Genomic DNA, 6,434 nt, shown 5'->3' with positions numbered 1-6,434 from the left:
TGTGGTGAATTCATATCCAACATATTATTGAATCACTTTGCTAGTTGAAGTTAAAGCAGAAAATCAGGAAGTAACCAGAATTAATATCCAATATTTGGCTTTAAATAATGACATTTGACAAGATCTCATTTTCTTAGGTTAATATTTATTAATTTTTAAGTCCTCTCTCCCACATTTTACTCCTTTATTCAGTTAGGAAATGGTTGTTATAGTCATAGGTGTCTTATGTAAGCAGAATCAGAAGAAAAACGTTACATTAAAATGTGAGTTGAGTATATTTTGACGAAAAAAAAATTCAAGGCACGATGAAACAAACAAGGAATAAAATGTTCACAATGTTCACCTGTAAAATTAATCCCTGTAATTTTTTAATTTTGTTGTTACTGTTGTTAGGTTTTTTAGTGTGTGCTTAATTTTGCCAACATGGTATGAAAGAGAAAGTTCTACTTAAGTTCTACTTAATAGGAGCGCCTCATCAGCATTCTTGTCTTAAGCATGAAGATAGAGTTTAGTCCTCTGAGACCAGGTGGTGGACTACCCTACAGCATTAGCTCATGGTCTGAGGAGAATTATAACACATGACAGACTCAGCAAAGAGATGGATTCCAAAGCCTTAGCAGAGCTCTGAAAGATGGCAATAATATTTTGACAAGGAAAAATCAATACACATGATGGCAGCAGTTTCAAGCTCAGACTGATTCCACCCCTTTTCTTCACCTACATTTCTAGCTTTGTTTCAGAATGGTTATTGCTGCAGATTTGAGAGGAGTGGACAGACAAGAAGCCTCTTATCAGGCTATGGATGTGTGAGGATGCACCTGGCCTTCCCTACAGTGAGGCTTCTAGGTCCAGGCGGATTGGATTTGATACTTGTCTCAGTATCCTTGAAAGGCAAGAGCAGATAAGAAATTTGATCAAAGTTAGGGGAAATAAGAGGGAAGTTAATCATTTGGTGGTTTGGAGTGGTTCGAGAAGTCTGGCAAGGTTAGAAGTACTGGGCACCCTAGAAAGCTTTGAATAGGTAGTGTTAGAACAACTGAAAACATTTATTTAAAACAGTGACTGATAATTTGTGGAACTTGACCGCCCAAGGGTTAATGTTGTTTGAAGATGGAACAATTTAATAGCAAATTTGAGGAATATATAGATAATAAATTACAGTTAGTTTAGAAGAACTTGATTAAAAATCCATTGCACAGAAATGATCTCTGAGAGGTCTCCCATCCAATTCTTTTCATGGAGTCACTGTTAGTCTCATGGTGAACTGGGGTGGGTGCACCAGGTCCTGGCCTGGAGGGCATTTTAAATTCTCTCACTAAAATACAGTAAGTTTATTGAACAAACATTCTGTGTATATTCACAGAGATTATGTCTTATCTGGCTGAAAAAAAGAACCGTCTTGTGTGTTATTTACCAGATATTTATTTAGTACCAGTTATGGCCTGGGGAGCATATTGGATTAAATAAGAGAGTGAGTTAAAGATAACATTGAAACATCTTCTGCTGGATTTTAAATGTGTTTTTATTATCTAATTAAAATGTTTAAGATAAGAACATTTATCTCCATGGGCAATCTAAGCTTGTCTTCTTTTAAATACAGAATAAAGTCTAATCCTCCCACCTCCTCCCTTTCCATTTTTCCTTATTCATTCTTTCTCTCTTTTACTTGCAACAAATATCAAATGCATACCATAAGCTAGGCACCATAATAAGCTCTAGGGATCTGGATGTGAGCAAAACAAATGAGATGACCATCTGCATGGCACTTAGACTCCAGTAGAGGACACAGAAGAATAATCAATTTAAATAACATGTGATGGGGGCTTCCCTGGTGGCACAGTGGTTGAGAGTCCGCCTGCTGATGCAGGGTACACGGGTTCGTGCCCCGGTCCGGGAGGATCCCACATGCCGCGGAGTGGCTGGGCCCGTGAGCCATGGCCGCTGAGCCTGCGCGTCCGGAGCCTGTGCTCCACAACGGGAGAGGCCACGACAGTGAGAATCCCGCGTACTGCAAAAAAATAAAAAATAAAATAAATAACATGTGATGACTGCTTTGAGAAAATGCCAGTACTATGTGGTACTTATCAGGAACAACTGGCTTTTCTGTCCTTTAGGGAAAGCGTCCCGGGGCGAGAACATCTGACACTGAATAATGCTAGGCTAATAAAATGGGTTGTGAAAATAGTGAAAATAGTGAAATAAATGCTAGGCTAATAAAATGGGTTGTGAAAATAGTGTGTCAAGAAGAATGTAGGTGAAGATCTCGAGGTATGAAAGAAGGTGGTGAGTTAGAGGAACTCTAACACCAGTAGTTTAGGATGATCAGAATGAAGACTGGAGTGTTAGGACCTGAGACAGCAAAGTGAGATGAGGAAAGCTAACGTGATTCTTCTTAAAATGTAGGTTTTTCTTCTAAAGGTGGTGAAATCCGTTGGAAAATTATAAAGATTTGGACTTCAGAATAATTTCTCAAGAGATGGTATAGAGAATAAATGTAAAAAGAAGAAAGACTGGAAGCAAGGCGAGAACCTAGAAGGGTCTTACCTGAATCCAGGCAAGAGGTGGACTATAGTGCTGATCTCTAGAGTAAAGATGTGTGGCACTCAGGAAAGAGGTCAGAGGTGAAGTAAATGTTTAGGGTTTATTTATTCATTCATTTATTTTACAAATATTTATTGAAGATCTACCATGTCCAATACTTGGTACTTTAGTATTAGGTGCTGGCGTTGCAGGAAATAATAGAAGAGACAAAAGCCCTGTCTTCATGGAATTGATAATCCATTTGGAAAGACACTAGCAGAAGAGTAAGTAAAATATGTAGTATATCAGGGGATCTTAAGTGGTGAGAAGAAAAATAAAGCAGGAAAGAGAAGGTAGAGGGATGGTAAGGATGTGAGATTTTAAATGAGACAGTCAAAGAAATACTCACTGAGTGATATTTGAGCAAAGATCTGCAGAAGATGAGGGGGCAAACCATGCAGATGTTGGGAAGGAATGATCCAGGATGAGGAGGGGAAGGAGACGAAGAAGAAAAAGTAAAGAGATCTTAGGATAAACAATACCTAGATTACTCTAAAAATAGACGTTTAGATCTCTTTCTCAAATGCATTACCTAACTCCTTTAATAGAATATAGAATATAACATCTCTCTCTTACTGATAAACATTATTGACAATACTACAGAATATGGCTTGTTTGGGGGCTAATGGCTTTTGTAGATGTGTTTGCTCCAACTCTGAATGTTTTGAGGCATTATGATCTGGAAATAAGAAAGAGTAACTAATCTGCCTTTTAGATTTCTTTTTTTTTTTAATTTTTAATTTTTTGGCTGCTTTGGGTCTTCATTGCTGCATGCAGGCTTTCTCTAGTTGTGGAGAGGTGGGGCTACTCTTCTTTGTGGTAGGCAGGCTTCTCATTATGGTGGCTTCCGTTGTTGCTGAGCACGAGCTCTAAGCTCATGGGCTTCAGAAGTTGTGGCACACGGGCTTAGTTGTTCTGCAGCATGTGGGATCTTCCCGGACCAGGGCTTGAACCTGTGTCCCCTGAATTGGCAGACAGATTCTTAACCACTGTGCCACCAGAGAAGTCCCTAGATTGCTTTTATCTATCCTCTTTCCTACTTTCTTTCCTAAAAAAGCTACTGGGATGCACAACCTGAATGCAACTCTATTTCTTATCAAGAAGAGGGAAGAAGTCTTACGAAATCCCTTTGGTTGTCAGAATTTTTCACTGCCCAACTTCACATTTATAAGAATTTTCTGGATGGTTGTGGAAGTTAGAAATGGTACCATGTTCAGTCTTTCCCAGGTAGTGTAGAGGAGGGGGAAGGGTAGCAAGAACGTTATAGAACAGGCCAAGGTTGGGATTTAGATGTAACTGAATGAGCCTCTTTGTGTAAGACTTGTAGAAGATAGAAGCAGAAGCAGTATCATTCTTGAAATCATTTGCTGTGGAAAACTCATCTTGACCACTATAGACTGGATCATATGGCCTTCACAAGTTTCATTACCACCTTTTTCATAGTATCTTTCACTCTGAGTTGAAATTTTCTTGTCAACCTTTCAGACAAGACTGTTTGTAGATTTATTAAAGATGTGGATCAGGTCTATTTCGTCACTAGCCCCATGCCAGGCATAATGCTTAGCACACAATAGGTACTCAATAAGTATACATTTAATTCATAAACAAGGGCATAGACCAATTTAACAGCCATATTTCCCTGCTAAGATTGACTAAAACCTATCAACTTTTTTTGGTAGGTTTTTGTCACATCAGCTACTATTATGCAGCCATGTCTCTTCACCATATTCCTCTGTAATCAGTTTTTGATAGATGCTTTTACATTTATCTCTTACACAACTTTATGATGTTGATATCAGCCCACCATCACTAAATTCTGAGATTTTAATTTTAATCCTAATATTGCCATGCAACATGTGGTTTTTATCACCTACAAATTTGATTAAAATTTCTGCTATGTCCATTAATCATAGGACCATTGGTTAAACTGATTTCACACCTTTTATTTCAATATCAGCCCACCAAGACATCTTCACTTATCTGGCACAGGATAATATGAGAGACATTGCCAAAATTCACTAACATGAATTCTGCAGAATCAGGAAGAAAGATCTAATTAGCCCCAATCATGTAAAATTGTCCAATTGGAAGATAATAATGTTGAGATTTTTGTCGTATTATTTTTAAGTATATCCACTGTTCTCTACACTAAAAAGCTTACATTATTGTCAGCACTTTCCTAAGTCAGAGTGAAGCATTTGATTATAAATGTTAGAAGAATGCATGCTTGCAAGGCCTTAAGCTTTCTATAGGACAGTATGAATCAGACTCAATTGCTATGACTAACAAATAAAACAATGTGACAGTCAGATGAAGAATATGCTTATCATGACTCAACACAGCAGTCACAAAAAGGCTAACCACCCCATCTCTGGATCGTGGATATTAACAGTCCCTATAGTTATTAAGCAGTTCATACGCTTTTTAAAAATGCTACATATTTTGATGTGAATTTCTTTGATCTCTTGGTATAAGAAACATTTTGGTTGGATTGAGAAAGTAAGTTTCTTTTTTCTTTTTTTCTAGGTTTATTTCACTAAAGTGTATACAATAGAAAAAAATAGATGCTACCTACTAATAGTTAGAGTTTGTAAGCTTATTGCCTTATTCTGAAGCATCCCATTCAAAATTAATACATCAATTAATCAGGCTACTCCAACTAAAAACAAAATGAACTCAAGTGTAATAAAATAAATAACAAAAAAGAATTAATCTAGAATAGGTATAATCTCTTAAAGTACAAAAAATTCTAGCATGAACTTTAAGTGAAAGGCATCCATATATCAGCTCCAGAGAGAGCTTAAGTAGCTCATAGCTCAGAAAACGCTTCATGTGCAAGTTTTTAAAAACTTATGTTTGGTTCTCTTTACCTGTGTTTTACAATAATGTGTTTTAAGAAAAAGAATGATATACTGTTAAGTCCAGAGAACAGATGCATCTATTTCTGTGAGAGCTATTTGGAAAACAGAAACTACTGTAGAAATAAAAAACATATTACAAGAGGGAGAAGCAAGTATGAGTAAATAATTGAAATATTTTTAATTGGGGAAAAAATAAGTACCCTATGATTTTTTTAGAAAATTGTCAAATTCTTAAACTAGAATAAATCTCAGTCAAATTATGTTTAAACTTATCACTTCATAGATGAATTTATTATAGGAGTGCCCAATGGATTTGTTCAATATTAAGTAAATTATATAATCTCTTTAAGACTAAGAATCATATTACTTTTCTGTTTATACCCTAACAAACTTAGTGCGGTGCTTTGCACACAATAGGTATTTAAATAGCATAATTAATTAATTGATCAGAAACTGTTAGAATCATCAAGGAGATACGCTCTATACCTAGAGGCACTTACCTGAATTGTTGGAAAGTAATTTGGAGACAAAAATGTGGAAAGCGGACAATGTCCCTGAAAATCCAAATCTATAAAGTAAGGGAAAACAGCACATCTATCAAATGATTAAAGTGAAAATAAAATAAAATAAAAATTGGAATTTAGTTATCTGCTTTAATTTAACTGTTAATAATCCACAATGTTCCCCAGCTTAACTGTTTTTCATGTTCTTCAATTGCTTCATAGCACTGAAACAACATGTACATCAAAATAAAATTGTTGTTTGAATAAAAAATTTTCTTTGAAGAAACTGAAAATTAATCAAGCTTTTAAAAAAAAAATGATAAAGAGAGAAAATGATAAAGAGAAGGCCAAGTTGAGAAATGCTGTAAGCCTATGAAATACTGTTGTAAAGGAAAATCTATGATCCTTTTGGAAATATTTGTCTAAGTATGTCATTTCGGGACAGCTCCCTGCCACATATGTAAGTTTTGTTGGAAACTGTGTTCATTTC

The 6,434-nt window shown here is 36.0% G+C and overlaps 1 long non-coding RNA gene across 1 annotated transcript; it reads right to left on the bottom strand.

Moving 5' to 3' along the window:
• Positions 1-1,972: 1,972 nt before the first annotated feature.
• LOC113624789 (uncharacterized) lies at positions 1,973-6,323 on the bottom strand. The gene is made up of 3 exons (XR_003434459.1): positions 6,137-6,323; positions 5,942-6,009; positions 1,973-2,008 (listed from the first exon to the last, which is right to left on the bottom strand). It is a non-coding gene; the product is annotated as an uncharacterized LOC113624789 (long non-coding RNA).
• Between the last annotated feature and the right edge of the window lie 111 nt (positions 6,324-6,434).

Source organism: Aethalodelphis obliquidens, unplaced genomic scaffold (assembly GCF_003676395.1).
Source record: "Aethalodelphis obliquidens isolate GAN/ISIS:26980383/991018 unplaced genomic scaffold, ASM367639v1 scaffold2, whole genome shotgun sequence".
NCBI classification, from domain to species: Eukaryota; Metazoa; Chordata; class Mammalia; order Artiodactyla; family Delphinidae; genus Aethalodelphis; species Aethalodelphis obliquidens.
This window is presented reverse-complemented; position numbering and strand designations above follow the sequence as displayed.